We start from the raw sequence: 15729 nt of genomic DNA on the forward strand, positions 1-15729 counted from the left end.
TGGAGGACTTTTCGTCTACTAGACTGTTAAGTCACTGAGAGCAGGGACAGGGTTTGTTTTTAACTTTTCTGTGTATCTAAGCACTTAACAGTGTCTGACACTTAGTAGGTGCTTAATCAATGCTTGTTGACTCTGTGAGAGGTTGGCAAAAGGTTCCAATGGCAAGGGGTAGGGAGCCTGGGGAGGGAGAGTGACAATGATACAGATAAAAATTTCCAATGAAGCCACCTGGCTAAAGTCATTGGTTCTTGAAGGCTCAAATGATTTGAGAAGGAGTGTTATCCAGAATCAGTACCATGTCTCAGTGCAAAGGAGCCTGGGAGAATGGAGGGCAGCTCTCCCTCTGTCCTCCTCTCTCCACAGCACCAGCTTCAGCTTGCATCCACAGGAAGCTGTCAGTGCCCCGCTCCTCTGGCCCATTCAGCCTAGGCCCCAGCACACAAGCATGGCTTTTGTCCCTACTCGTTCCTGACACAGTTTTTCCAAACATCTCTGTTGGCATGGGGCAGGGCAGCTCCCCAGGACTTGGAGCCAACCCACGGGTGAAACACAACCTGCCTGTGGCTGCACAGGCTCTGAGTTGCAGGGGGCCCTGGTGCCACTCAGGGTGGAAGGATTAGGGAGGGCTGATCCAGACCCTATACTTTTTCATGGTACTGGGAGATTGGGAGCCCCTATGCCCAACAGCTCTTGGCACTGTTTTCTGAAGGGGGTGTAAGTTATGTAGCTAGAGGATATGGAGGCTGCTGGTCCTGAAGGACTGTCTCTCTGGGCCCAGGTAACAGTTACACCAGGTAACAAAGATTCTCCAGCCCCTTATCTATACCTAGGCTCAGGCCAACAATGGGAGCTCTGAGTCCAGAGAAAAGAAGTAGGGGCCAGCATGCAGGATACAGTGATATAGCAGGGATGGGAGAGAGGACCCAGTTTACCTCACACTCTTGGTCCAATTCCAGGCACTCAGCATTAACTCTTGCATGACTCCAACTGCTTGCAGAAAGTGGGAAGGTTTTTGATCATCTCCTTTGTTTGTTTTTAAATTAATTAATTAATTTTTAGTTTTCACCATTTGCTTTTATAAGATTCTGAGTTATAAAATTTTCCCCCTCCTTCCTCTCCCCCTCCCCAAGATAGCAAGCAATCTGACATAGGCTATACATGCACAATCATATTAAACATATTTCCACATAAGTCATGTTGTGAAAGAAGAATCAGAACCAAAGGGAAAAACTGTGAAAAAGAAAAATTAAAAACAAAAAAGAGAAAAATGTGGATGTGGATAGCATTTTCGGTCATGAGTCTTTTGGAATTATCTTAGATCATTGTATTGCTGAGAAAACCTAAGTCCATCAAAGCTGGTCATCTCATAATGTTGCTGTTACTGTATACAATGTTCTCCTGGTTCTGTTCACTTCACTCATTATTGGTTCATGTAAGTGTTTCCAGGTTTTTCTGAAATCTGCGTGCTCATCATTTCTTATGGAACAATAGTATTCCATTCCATATACCACAACTTGTTCAGCCATTTCCCCAATTGATGGGCATCCACTCAATTTTCAATTCTTTGCCACTGCAAAAAGGGCTGCTATAAATATTTTTTGTACATGCGGGTCCTTTTCCTTTTTTATAATCTCTTTGGGATACAGACCTAGTAGCAGCATTGCTGGATCAAAGAGCATGCACACTTTTATAGTCCTTGGGCATAGAATGGTTGGATCAGTTCACAACACCACCAACAATGCATTAGTGTTACAATTTTCCCACATCTTCTCCAACATTTATCGTTTTCCTGTTTTGTCATGTTAGCCAATATGATACGTGTGATGTGGTACCTCAGAGTTATTTTAATTTGCAGCTCTCTAATCAATAGTGAATTTCATGTGACTATAGATAGCTTTAATTTCTTCACATGGAAACTGTCCATTCATATCCTTTGACCACTTTTCAGTTGGGGAATGACTTGTATTCTTTTAAATTTGACTCAGTTCTCTATATATTTGAGAAATGAGGCCTTTATCAGAGATACTGACTGAAAAAATTGTTTCCCAGTTTTCTACTTCCCTTGTAATCTTGGTTGCATTGGCTTTGTTTGTGCAAAAACTTTTTAACTTAATGTAATAAAAATTATCCATTTTGCATTTTGTAATGTTATCTATCTCTTGTTTGGTCATAAATTCTTCCATTCTCCATAGATCTGACAGGTAAACTATTCCTTATTCTCCTAATTTGCTTATAGTATTGCCCTTTATGTCTAAATCGTATGCCCATTTTGACCTTATCTTGGTATACAGTGTGAGATGTTGGTCTATTCCTAGATTCTGCCATACTATTTTCCAGTTTTTGCCAAATGGTGAGTTCTTATCCCAGAAACTAGAGTCTTTGGGTTTATCAAACAGTAGATTACTTTAGTAATTGACTACCGTGTCTTGTGTACCTAACCTGTTGCACTGATCCATCACTCTATTTCTTAGCCAGTACCAAGTAGTTTTGACAGTCACCCTAATTTCAACAAGTAGGTATACCATGCCATGGGTAATAAATAGTCCACTGTATCCTGGACTAAACCTGGGTTTAACATTACAGGTGGGAACTAACAGTTCTCTCTTTATAGTGCCTTTGGAAAAGGGCTTCCTCTTTGCGCCCTGTTCTCATCACAGTTGAACCAGAGAGAGGAGGCCATTATTTGCCAAAAAACAGGCATGAAAGGCTCCCACCTGTGGAAAGCTCTTTCCATTTTCTAAAGTGCTTTCATATCCAGACATTATTTTGATCTTCACAACTGTAAGTGGTAGGCAGAACAAAGATGTGCACTCCCATTTTATAGATAAGGAAGTTGAGGCTTAGGGAGGTAATTTGCCCAAGGTCATATAGCCAGTAGTTATCAGAGACAGGATTAGAACCCAGGGGTCCCGTGTCCTAGCCTAGTGCTCTGTCCACTGGAATCCCCAGGCTGCTTTCACAGACCCAGGAGCAGCAGACATTCTGATCCAGGGAGAACAGACCCAGGTGAGAAAACGTATCTCCAAACTCTGCAGAACTTATCCTACAGTCCTAGGCAGAGAATAAGGTAGAAATGAGGCTTGATCCAGCCTGCGCAAAGGGAGCTTGAGCCCCATAAGCAGATTGCCACCGCAGAAAGTAAGGAGATTTATATACTAGAAAAAGAAATGGGAAGGGTATGTGTATGCATGTGTGTGTGTGTGTGTGTGTGTGTGTGTGTGTGTGTATGTGTGTGTATGCGCATGTGTGCTTATGTGTGTGTATATGTCAGGTTAGGGTGTTTGAGAAATCGGAGACCACCAGGCAACTTGGAAAGATGTGAGTTTACTTTATAAAACCAAACCCTGGTTATTTCAGTTTGTTAACATGAAAGGCTCCTCTAATTCTATCTACAAATACCACATTCTCCAAGCTACAATTGCCAGAGCAAGTCAGAATCTCTCAATTCTGCATTCCTCAAAGTCGCTAAGTGGGGCAGAAGGGGCGCTGCTATAATTCATAATTCAGAACTCAAATTTCATAAGACAACATCAGAAATGTCACTGTAACCACACTAATTCCTTCACAGTTACTGGGAGTGGGTGTTGGTGCAATCCAAGCTGAAAAAAGAAACCTAATTTCAGCAAGTGGACAACACGCCAACTTGGCCCGGCTCCTCCCGGACCAGACAAACGTCTGCTCTGTTGGAGCTGAAGGCACAGTACTAATTATCAGAGCTGGTTCTGCCTCAGCCGTAATGACAGTGTGGTTTATAAATATGCGCCCAGCCAGGGTTCTCGGTGCGCAAACAAGGATTGGGTATTTCTGTGGGAACTCGACAGAAACCCACCAGAGCTGAATACTGCTATTGATCCTGGCCAGACTGACTGCATGGGGAAGGGCCCAGCCAGGCATCAGTTTCTATGCTCGTTTAATCCCAGAGCTGGTGTCTTGCGAGATGCCAGGGCCTATGGGACCTCTTGCAAGATGGCAGAACTTTGTGAAATCATCAGAGTTTGTCTTCAGAGATCAACCCTTCTCTTTTCTGGACTCTTACGAATGTTTTTCAGAGATGTTCAGGGTCCCAGCAGTGTTCTCTTATCATCCTGTTCCCCCTGAGGATCTGGGGAGCAAGGTGGTAAGATTCTTAATGGAAAGGACCCTGAATTGAGAGTCAGAGGGCCTGAATTTGAATCCAGCCTCTGCTGCTTAAGATCTGTATGACCTTGGGCAAATCAATTCACTTTTCTGGATTGGTAGAGAAAATTTCCACACTGGGAGTACTCGATCCTGGCATAATCCTCTGCTATAAAGTGAAGGTATTGGACCAACTGAGGTGGCCTGCAAAACTCCAGAGTGGGATCCAAACTAGATTAAAATATAATTGGGAAATGTTTTGACAAAATCAATAAAAATATGATACAAAACATAGATAATGTGAATTTGTGATTTTCTAAGTTAATATGCAGGCTATAGTTTGACACCACTGGACTAGAGGGCCTCTACAAGCTTGTCTAGCTCTACGTACTATGAGACATAGTCTTTGCATTGAAAAAGTAAGGCCAGGGACTGGGAATAACTTGGTTTAAGTGTTATCACTCTTCCAGATTCAGATATTGAGATGGATAGGCCGATGGGAAAGGTGATGGGTCAGTTTGGATATTCCCATTTGTGCTCTTGGTTCAGTGTTTTCTTCTCTTTCATGTAAGTTGGACCTGGGTCTTAAAGATGACACAAGTTAGTTGACACAGAAAGATGCAATGTGGGTCTTTTGAAAAATAAATAAATTAGGAATAAAAAAATCTCCATTCTGCCACCTTGTGAGACCTTGAGTACATAGGGGGCAGCTAGGTGGCATAATGAATACCATTCTGGCCTTGGAGTCAGAAGGACCCGAATTGGAATCTTGCCTCAGACATTCACCCTGGGCCTGTTACTTAATCTTTTTTGTCTTAATTTCATCATGTGTAAAATAGCAGCTATGTTATAAGATTGCTGTAAAGCTCAAATGAGACATGTGAGAGATTTATCTAATTTATCAAATGAGATCAAGTGCTTTGCAAACCTTAAAGCGCTATTAAATGTTAGTTATATTATTATAATTATGATGATGAAGATGATTATGATTATCGTTAAGCAAGTCTTTACTTCTTGGAGACTCAGTTTCCTCATCTGGTAGGAAATAATTCTCATTCTTGCCTACCTCAAAGAAATATTATGAAAATCCAGTAAGTCAGTGATTGGGAAAGTGCTTTTAAATAGCTGAGTGATATGTGGGGGATGTCTTAAGACAGACCTTAGGGTAAGGAAACACAGACAGGTACTCACTCATTGGGTCTCTGGCACAGGGATGAGGCCCTTTGACCATGGCTGTGACTGCCATTCCTTTTACTCTGTATTCAGGGAGGCTGAAAGTAGAAATCTCCAAAAAAGAACACTTCCTCTCCTCAACTCCCCACCTCCAGGGATAGACAACTGTAGCTTTTTTGGTTTTGTTTCAGATCTGTGATTATACCATTGTAGAGAGCTGCAGAGAACTCCCAGCATGGAAATTTTCCACACCAATACAAATCAGAAACTCTGTGGCTTATTTTATTGACTCCTATCTAAAAATGTATTTTAAATGTCAATGATACACAGAATCCTAGTAATCTAATCAAAGCAACATCCCTAGAGCCATGCTTCCCATTAAACTAAGGTGAGTTTGTCTTCTGGGGCAAGAGGAGCTAGAGGGACCAAAGTTCCCAGAGCTAACTGGAATAAAACCTTCTTCTGTCCAGATGATAGCAATACTTGACCATACGGTGCATTCTCACATCTGGAGGTGGTGAGACCTGCAACAAAATAAGACCTTTTGTTTTCTGTTATATTTTCATTAAATTGTTGGTTAAAGATCCAATGATGGTTAATGACAGTATTAGGAAAGAACAATTACCAAGTTCATAAAAGTATTAAGAACAATTACCAAATTCACAAATCAACATTTTGCTCATACTCCAGTTTCAAAGGTTAAATGTCAATTGGTTGAAACAGTTCTGTGTTTTGATCAGAGATTTTTCTACATGTAAGGGATTTCAGAGTTAGAATCTAGGGTAAAAATTTACTTACACTTATGGTATAATGGTATATATTTTATCCTTATAAGTATGGCATAACATATTGTTCAGGTGTTTTAGTTGTGCCTGACTCTCCATGAACCCATTTGGGATTTTCTTGGCAAAGGTACTGGAGTGGTTTGTCATTTCCTTGTCCAGCTCATCTCATAGATGGGGAAACTGAGTTATGTGGGGTTAAGTGACTTGCTTAGGGTCACACAGCTATAGGATAGTATACACTCACATGTTTAGCATTCACATGCTTATAAAATATTTTCCTTCAAATAATAACCCTTTGAGAGGCAGTGCAAGGTAAAGACAAGTAGTGCATTATTATCCCCATTTTATAGATCAGAAAACTGAGACTGAGTCACAGAATTAGAAATCGTGGGAGTTAGGATTCAACTCCAGGGCACCTGTCTCCAATTCCAGCATTCCTCTGCTGCAGTATTCAAAATAAGATAGTGAAATTCAAGCATAAAAGTCAAACAAATTTTCATTACTAATGGGCACTAATGCTCCATTTGAGGGGCAGTGTGATATAGTGGATAGAGGGCTGACCTTAGAGTGAAGAGGACCGGGGCTCTAGTCCTGCCTCAGACCCATCTTGGCTATGTGACTTCCAGTGTGGAAGGCCCTTCACCTCTTAGGTCCCCAAGCAACTCTAAGACTCAAAGTTGGAGACCAGTTGCTGCCCCACTTAATAAATTCCAAAGGCAGCCTGTTAATTTCTAGGATCAACCATAAGATCTTCAATTTGGCACTGAAAGCCCTTTAGGACATGGCCCTTTCCCATCTAATCTTATATTTTACTCACCTCCATGCACTCTGCAATCCATTTCCATTGCTACTCCTCCAGGCCAGTGCTCCACTTCTGGTCTCCATGCCTTTTCAGCAGCTATCCCATGCCTGTAATGCTCTTCCTCCTCACTTCCATTTCCAGGCTTCCTTCAAGACATCTCAATTTCTGACTTCCACAGGGACCCTTCCCAGGAATCATCTCCCTGCCCCCAGTCTAGCTGATGAGGGCAGAGATTGTCTTTTGCATCTTTTTGTATCCTTAAGGCTTAGCATAATGCCTGGTACATAGTAATTGAGGTCTTCCTTGATTTCAGAGGCACCACTCCATCTGCTACTCACTATGACATTTAGCATTAACAAATGTTTATTAATTTATTGCTTACATATCTTGAATGTACTTAATTATTTACATGTTGCCTAACCCTGTTAGAATGTGAGTTTCTTGAGGGCAGGGACTGTTTTTACCTCTCCTTGTATTCCCTAGTGCTTAGCTTGGTGCCTGGTTTAACAAATACCTTTTTATTGATTGACCTGCAACCTGCATCAATGAAGGGAATTTTTTCACACTGGGAATTCCCCTCAATAAAATCACAGGCCAAAAAATAAAAGTATATTATCACAGCATAAAAGGTTAGGCAAAGAAACAGTCAGCGTATTTATTTGAAATGGATGAAGTTGCTGCTTCCTGATCAAACATAGTCTGTCTTTAGTTGTGAGTTGCACTTTTATATACTCATAAATCACATCTGCATATATGATGCATAAATACGCACTTTAATTTCATGATGCCAGAAAACTCCTTTGCCATATAAAAGATACCGTGGATTTTCTTCTTTCTTCATTTTTCCTTTGGCAAATGGGGAAAAGTTGTTGTTTTTGTATAGCAGGCACATTAACCCAGATAAACTGTGGGACCAGCCTAATGATTAATGGCAGAATAGTGCAGTTGTTGCAAAAATAAGTCGTGCAGCGAGGAGAGAAGTGAAGATTATATCTAACACCAGGGGACGGCTTATTAATCTCACTTCTGGAGGAATTCCTGAGTAAATCATTCTCCTTTATTAATGATATTTCACTTTGCTCTGTGAGACATCTTTTATATATCCAGAAGGGCAATTATCTGTTTAGGCCAGGAAACAATATTAGTTAGAACCTCAGCCCCAGGGCTCAGCGAAAGGAGCCAAGAGAGAAATGATGATGATGAGAAGAAGAGGAAAGCTGGTCCCTTATTCCCAGGATAATTGCCACCAAGGCCCCCCAGACCTGAGGGTCACTGGGGATCCCCAGCCACCAGGAAACAACAAAGCTAATGATTTCAGTCCCTCCCATCAATTAACCTCTCATGAAGCAGTGGAGGGTGGAGGGGTGGTTGTCAGCTCAGCTTGGTTGGAATATATGATGTGGACCTTCACGCTCTGTAATGCCTTCTTCATTTAATCATCTTTCAAAGACAGATCTTTGATTGGTGATTGGGAAGGGCTGGAGCAAGAAGAAGTCCATAATTTAAAAAGGAAATATTTTTTCAGGTTAAGCAGCTCATTCTTTTCAAGTTGTTTATTATTTATGATATCGTTGTGAAGTAGCAGGCTCTAGGAAGGGAAAGTGTTGGTGGTGCTTGTGGTGGAGGAGAGTTAATAGCTAGGAAAGTAACTAGACCATAAATGAGTTCAAAAGAGATTAGGTAAACCCCATCCATCCATCCATCCAACCATCCATCCATCCATCCATCCATCCATCCATTGATTCATTGCTCCTTCCTTCTGTTCATCGATCCATCCATCCATCTGTCCATCTGTCCAGCCATCCATCCATCTGTCCATCTGTCCATCCATCTGTCCATCCATCCATCGATTCATTGCTCCTTCCTTCCTTCTGTTCATCAATCCATCCATCCATCCACTCATTCATTCATTCAATACCTGCTGAGCATTTAGTGTGCGACCAGATCTATGTTAGGCCTTAAGAGAGATCCAGAAGTGATATGACACATTGATATAGTCAAGACTAACATATATGAATAATAAATAATAGTAGTAGTAGTTGCTATTTATATAGTGCTCTAAGGTTTGCAAAGTACTTTTACATCTCTTATCTCATCCGATCCTTACAACAATCCTGTGAGGTAGGCCCCGTTATTAGACCCATTTTACAGCTTAGGAAGCCTAAGTTATAAAAGCGAGTTGCTTAGGGTTGCTCAGCTAGCACTTATCTGAGGCAAAATTTGAATTGAGGTCTTCCTTGATTTCAAAGGAGCCACTCCATCCACTACTCACTATGCCATTTGGCTAAAAGAGAGAATGGTACAAAACAGCTGAGGCTGAGTTTCTAATGAACATTAAAGGTAGCAGGATATTAGATAAAGTAGGAATGAATGATATTTATTCAGAAGGGACCTTAGTTCGTTCTCCCTACCCTATGCAGAAATCACTTCCTTTAATATTATCCCTGAGGGGTTATTAGCCTCTTTTTGAACACTTCCAGCTGTTTACTACCTCCGAATTCTTGTTCTCCCCTTTTTTTTCTTTGAAGAGTTTAGTTGTTAAAACGTTCTTCCTTACATTGCAATCAGTGTGGACTAGAATGGTCGGAGATGATTTCATAGAGGGGGAAACAGCAGCAAGTCTCTCATAGAAGCAATGGAAGGAGGAAATTTCAGAAAGGAGAGGGGGAAATCAATTCAAGTTGATCAAAACAAAGCTCTTTAGCATTCCACCTATGACAGCTAAATAGTTATCCCATATGGTCCATGAAACTTTGGGTCTCACAATTCACTAAAGATGCTTAAACCTTTAAGAGTCAGGACCAAATTTCCTCTGATTCCAGATCTAGGACCCTTTCTACTCAAGCTGAGTAGGGGCTGAATAAGTTCTAGCCCCAGTCAGAATCTCCTCTGTAAGCTGGAGTCATCTCTGACATGAATTTGCTTTCTTACAGTCATCTGCATTTTCCCCCAGAAGGGGAAGGTCAACTGAGAATGATTATATAGGCAATTCTCATTAAATAAAATTTCATTCAACCATATTTTATCCTAATGTCATGAACTCCAACATCCTTATCCCTCCAATAGCACTCCAGCTAGTGGCCCAGAAACATCTTCGTCAACCACCGCTAGAGGCTCCTTGACCCTACAGGGACTGAATTTGAGGGTCCTGGTCCAAGCCTTTGACTTTGGGCCACTCCTCATTCTTACCCCAGGGCCATGACTCCCTACACTTTCTTGTTCTATAAATTCCACTTTTGTGTGCGTGGCTGTTTCCAGTAATCTGTGGGCCATAGAAAACAGCAGTCAGTCGGTCAGTACTTTGGCCCACACTGCACAGACTCACTCGGTCAGCAGAATTGTTTTTTTTTTTTTGCCCAGGCTATTGTCCCTGCTGCCTACCCTCCCTCATCCCCACTGCTGGTAATTAAATAAGTCTCTGGATGAGGAGAATGTACAGTATGTCATAAAATCTCTCTGAACTACCTATATTTATCCCTGAAAGTGAATTCTTTATAAGACCCAGGATATCAAAGCAGGCAGGGATCAAAGTGTTTTTAATAAGCAAGCCAGTGTTTGGAGCACCCAGGCTTTCATGTAGCATGTTTTGTTCCAATTCTTAATTTCGGCTCCTCACCACAGAAGGCACTTAGGATAACTATCTATAACTACATTGTCATGGTGAATCCTTTGATTACTTAACGCGTACACCTTTAGTGAAACAAAAATGCCCTTCCCCTGCCAGCCCCCTCCACGTTATATTTGGACCTCATTGTTTTCCATAGTAAGAAGTTTCCATTTTATTTGCCTAGAAATTTCAGATGCGTGGAACCATAGGACATCAGTGCTGGAAAGGGCCTTAGAACACAGAATGCTAGATCCTTAGGGGATCTTATATCATCAGATGTAAGAGATGGATATGATCTTAGGACATAGAATATAAAATGTCAGAATTTAGAAGAGACTTTAGAACATATAATGTTAGTGTTGGAAGAGACCTTAGATGATAGAATGTTAAGAAACAGAACATTCAATCTTCCAGCTAAAGAGCCCAGAGAGAGGCTGTGTAGTTTAGAACCTTAATTTTATAGAGGCAAGAAACAAAGCCTAAAGAGAATGACTTGCCTAAGGTCACGGGGCAAATTAGTGGCTCAAGTGGGAAGAAAAACCAGATCTTTAATTCCAACTTCTGGGCCCTTTGCACTGTCATTTGCCTCACATATATCATATAGTAGATACATGACGTGTGTAGGGACACTCATTTAGATACACTCTGATCATATTATATGCATTGAACAAACATTTACTATGCACCTAAAATCTTATGCTAGGCCCTGGGGTAGATCTCAAGAAGTATAAGGTGTAGCATAGTCCCAAGGATGTAAGTAAGAGAAAAAATGAATTCCAGAATTCAGGGCTCTCACTACCCTAAATTCCCCAAATACAAACTTTATCACCATTACCTAGAGCATTGCAACTGAGCTAAGCTACCCTGCTTATTCATGAATTTCTCAATTGGATTAAACCCCATTATACCAAACCTTGTCATTACACAGATTTAGATTCAACATGGGTCAGATCATATCCTTTGAAACTTAAAAAATGGCGTGTAGCAACAGCTTGATCTCTCATAGTTTGCCTAGAAGGCAGACATTAGCCTTGCCTGTCAAAGAGTCTTCCTGCCTTTCAAAATCCTCCTCCCTCCACAATCCCAACATCCTCTACCCTCCCCACCACACATGCTCACATGCACACACACATAGACACACACATACACACACACACACACACACACACACACACACACACACACACACACTCAAGAAACTTTCAGTGGCTCTCTGCTACTTTAGGATAAAATATAAAAGTCCGATGTTTTAGTATTTAAAGTTTCTCTCGCAGTCTGTCTCTTCACACAACTCTCCAGATCAGCCGTACTGACTTTCTTGCTATTACCCAAACTTGGCATTTCATGTTCTACCTTCCTGCCTTTGTATTCATTGTCTCTCCAAGTTCTAGAAAGGATTTCCTTCTTTCTTGTGCAGCTGAGAATCCTTAGCTCCCTCCATGTTTCACTCAAGGTACCACTTCCTATAGGAAGCCTTTTCTGATCCTTCTAAATGTTGGTATTCTCTCCCTTCTCAGCTTTTCTAAGTAAATGCTATATCTTTTCATTAGAATATGACTATTTTTGGTTTTGACTTTGTATCTTCAGGGCCTGGTGGTATGCCTCAAATGTAGAGATCAAAATAAATTTTTGCTTCATAATTAATCTCATATTATAGATCTAGAGATGGAAGGGACCTCAGAGGTCATCTAGGTCAACCCCTTCATTTTACAAATGAGGAAACTGAGACCCAGAAAGTTTAAGTGACTTGCTCAGATAATATGTGTCTAAAGCAGGAGGTGAGTCCAAATTCTCTTACTTATCCAGCACATTCTACTATGCCATCTTATCTCCTAACTTTCAAAGTGGTCAGAGCTGTGCAGTGACAGAGGACTGGAGGATGACCTTTGAACTCTGAGCTGTACACTAAGTTACACCCTCTAATTCCAGCAAGCATCCATTCCCCCACCCACCTCCAAGATCACCATTTTCCCCACAATGTATTGTTTTATACGGTATTGGGAAGCTATAGTATCTACCAGATCTGATCCATCATGAAATCTACATACAGGAGTCACTCCATCCTTCAGAATCACATGGGTTGTCCTATGCTTAGGGAAGGTTATTTTGCAGCTGTGTGAAGGATGGACTAGAGAGAGGGGAGACTAGGAGAAGGGGAAGGAGAAGTAATTAGGAAGCAATCACAATAGTTCTGGGTAAGAGAAAATAAATGTCTAACTAGTATGGTGGCCATGTGGGTTCAGATAAGGTGATGGATGTGAGAAGTTGTGGAGAATTGACAAGATTGGATATGGGGAATGAGATAGAGAGAAGAGTTGACCGGTGGTGTTACCTTCAACGTAAGTCAGAGAACATGGAAGAAGGTCAAGTTTAGGAGGGGTTTCAATACTGGACACGCTGAATTTGAGATGCCTATGGAATATCCAGGCACACATATTTAGCAGACAATTGGTATTAAATTGCTTACTTAATTAACTTCAAAAGTCAAAGGAAAGCTTTTTGTGGGTTTGTTGATATCTGAGTATGTCTATAGGATGTGGGAAAGGAAAGAGGAACTAAAGATAGAGAGAGAGAGAGAGAGAGAGAGAGAGAGAGAGAGAGAGAGAGAGACAACTCAGAAATATAGGAGTTGGAAATGAGAGAGCTCTTTAGGTATTTAGTGAAATATCTCATCTAATTCCTATGTGTCATGTGCCACACACAGTTCTAAATAAATAAATAGAGTTATGATAAAAGTCCCTGCCCTTAAGAATTTTACAGTTTAATGAGAAGGAAAGTTAAGAATGGACAAGTACACACACAGTAAAGCAACCAGGTTGAGTGGGATAAGAGCAAGTGAAGTATTGTGGGAAATTAAGTAAGGAGAGATCAGTCTCACTTTGGTATTGTGAAGGGAAGCTTCTTGAAGGACGAAGAATTGAAGTTGGGCCTTGAAGGAACTGAATGATATCAACAAAGTAGGCTGTGCCTGGGAACCTCAGAGGCTATCTAGCATCACTCTCTCACTTTATGGATGAGCAAACTGAGGCTCAGGGGGCTGAACGATTTGTCCACAGTTATATACTTATTAAGGATTAGATATGAGATCTGAACCAAGGTCTTCTTGACTCCAAGTCCGGTCCAGCTCAGCTGGGATTAGGAAAATTCAAAGGGGATTACAATGATATGAACTAAGTAAGGAGGGATAGCCAGAATGGAGCCAGATTGTGGAGGGTCAAGAATTTATTCTTTATTATATCAGAAATAGGGAGCCATAGAAGACTTTGATTAGAGGAGTGAAATGATAAAAGCCGTCTATTGGGAAGATTACTCTGACAGTTCATAAAGGATGGATTGGATGAGACCATGGAGGCAGAACAAGTTTCGAGGCTGTTAGTTTAAGTTAAGGACAAAAGAAATAAGGGCCTGAACTAGTATTCTTAAAATAGAAAGAGAAGCATTTACATAGCAACTATGTGCCAGGCACCATGTTGAGTGCTCTATAAATATGATCTCATTTGAACCTCATGGTGACCCTGGGAGGTAGGTGTTATTATTATCATCCCCATTTTACAGTTGAGGAAACTGAGTCAAACAGAGGTTGTCTGTTTGGTCACACAGGTCACACAGCTAGAATGTGTCTGAAGCTGTATTGGAACTTAGGTCTTCCTGACTTCAGGTGTCATGCTCTAGCCACTGTACTACCTGAAAGATGGACTATCAGGGGTTCTTAGCCTGGGGTTTATGAACATTTTCTTTAAAAAAAAATTGACAACTATATTTCGCTATAATTTGTTTCCTTCATAATCCCATATATTTATTTTATGCATTTAAAATATTACCCTGAGAAGGGTTCCATGAAGTTCACCAAACTGCCAAGGGGACCCATGAAAGACCGTTGTTTGTTCTTTGTTTACAAAGAAGACCGATATCACAAGGTGATGTCTCAACTTGCATATAATTGGATTTAAGTGAGGCAGGATGGCACAGTCATCAGTCTCATTCACTCTTCCAGAGTCATCGAAGCCCAGTGGCAGGACAAAAGTCAGGATGACTGGCAGCGACCAAGGATGCAGTGGATGACTTTGGCATCTCCCATGCCAGACCAAGCTCTAAGTGTTCCACAGCCCCTACTTCAGCTACTTTCATGGCTGTTTGAACAAGTTACTCTCGTCCATCCATTTCTTGGGGAAAGACTTCACATGCTTGAGATAAATACCTCTGTAACTCACCAATAGGTTAAGAACCCCAGGACTAGATGATTTCTAACACCTTTTCCAATTCCAAGTTCTAGGATTTGGAGGAAGCATAGGAGTATTCTCTTGCCTCCCTGTTCTCTGGCACCAAGCCCAGGTAGGCGCGGTGTGGAGACCTTTTCATGGGATGCTTTGAAGCATGGCAAGTGTCTCTTGATACTATGATTTAGGCATCCAGAAAGGATCTCCAGCTCCACATTTTTCTAACTCTGAACTGTTGTTTAACCTTACTCAAACACTGCAAATACTAAACACAGTTTGAGATTGGCCTTGAGGTGATTCTCAACCTTAGTAGACTGCACTAGCACCTATGACAAAGGAAAGAAGCATTGGGGGAGGGTTTGAGGCAACCTGCCTCCTCTAAATTTCTGCCATGTTAACAACAGGGATCCTTGAAAAAGGAAAATGAAAAGGTTGTTTATCATCCATCCCTCACACCTGTATGGAGTTTCTATGTTCTAAAGTGCCTTCCCCTCTATTATTTTATTTGATCTTACCAGTGTCTCTGGGAAGGAAACGCATCAGGAATTAATAGTCTCTGTCAGCCTCTGCCCTGAAAATCCCCGTCATAGAGCAACTTTCCCTCAGTGAGGGGGGCATTGAGCTAAGTCATGTCAAGGGCCCTTCCAGTCACCCAGCTGTATAACTTTGGAGTCATCTTGATGCTTCACTCTCCCTTCCACCCTGCCCCCCGTACCCCCACCATATCCAAGCTAACACTGATTTTACTTGTGTACTGTTTTATACATTTGTCCCTTTCCTTCCATTCACTCCCTTAGCACTCTAATTCAGATCCTCATTTCCTCTCATCTACACTGTTGCAATAATCTCCTGATTAGTCTCTCTTCCTCAAGTCTTCATTATACCTTACCCTACCATGTCCAATCAGTTTCCAAGTTTTGCTGATTTTACCTGTGTAATACATTATGCATTTGTCCCCTTCCCTCCATCTATTTCAACAACACTTCAGTTCAGGTCTTCATTACTTCTTGCCTATACTGTTGCAATAAC

This window comes from Trichosurus vulpecula, chromosome 3 (genome assembly GCF_011100635.1).
Source record: "Trichosurus vulpecula isolate mTriVul1 chromosome 3, mTriVul1.pri, whole genome shotgun sequence".
In the NCBI taxonomy this organism is placed as follows: Eukaryota; Metazoa; Chordata; class Mammalia; order Diprotodontia; family Phalangeridae; genus Trichosurus; species Trichosurus vulpecula.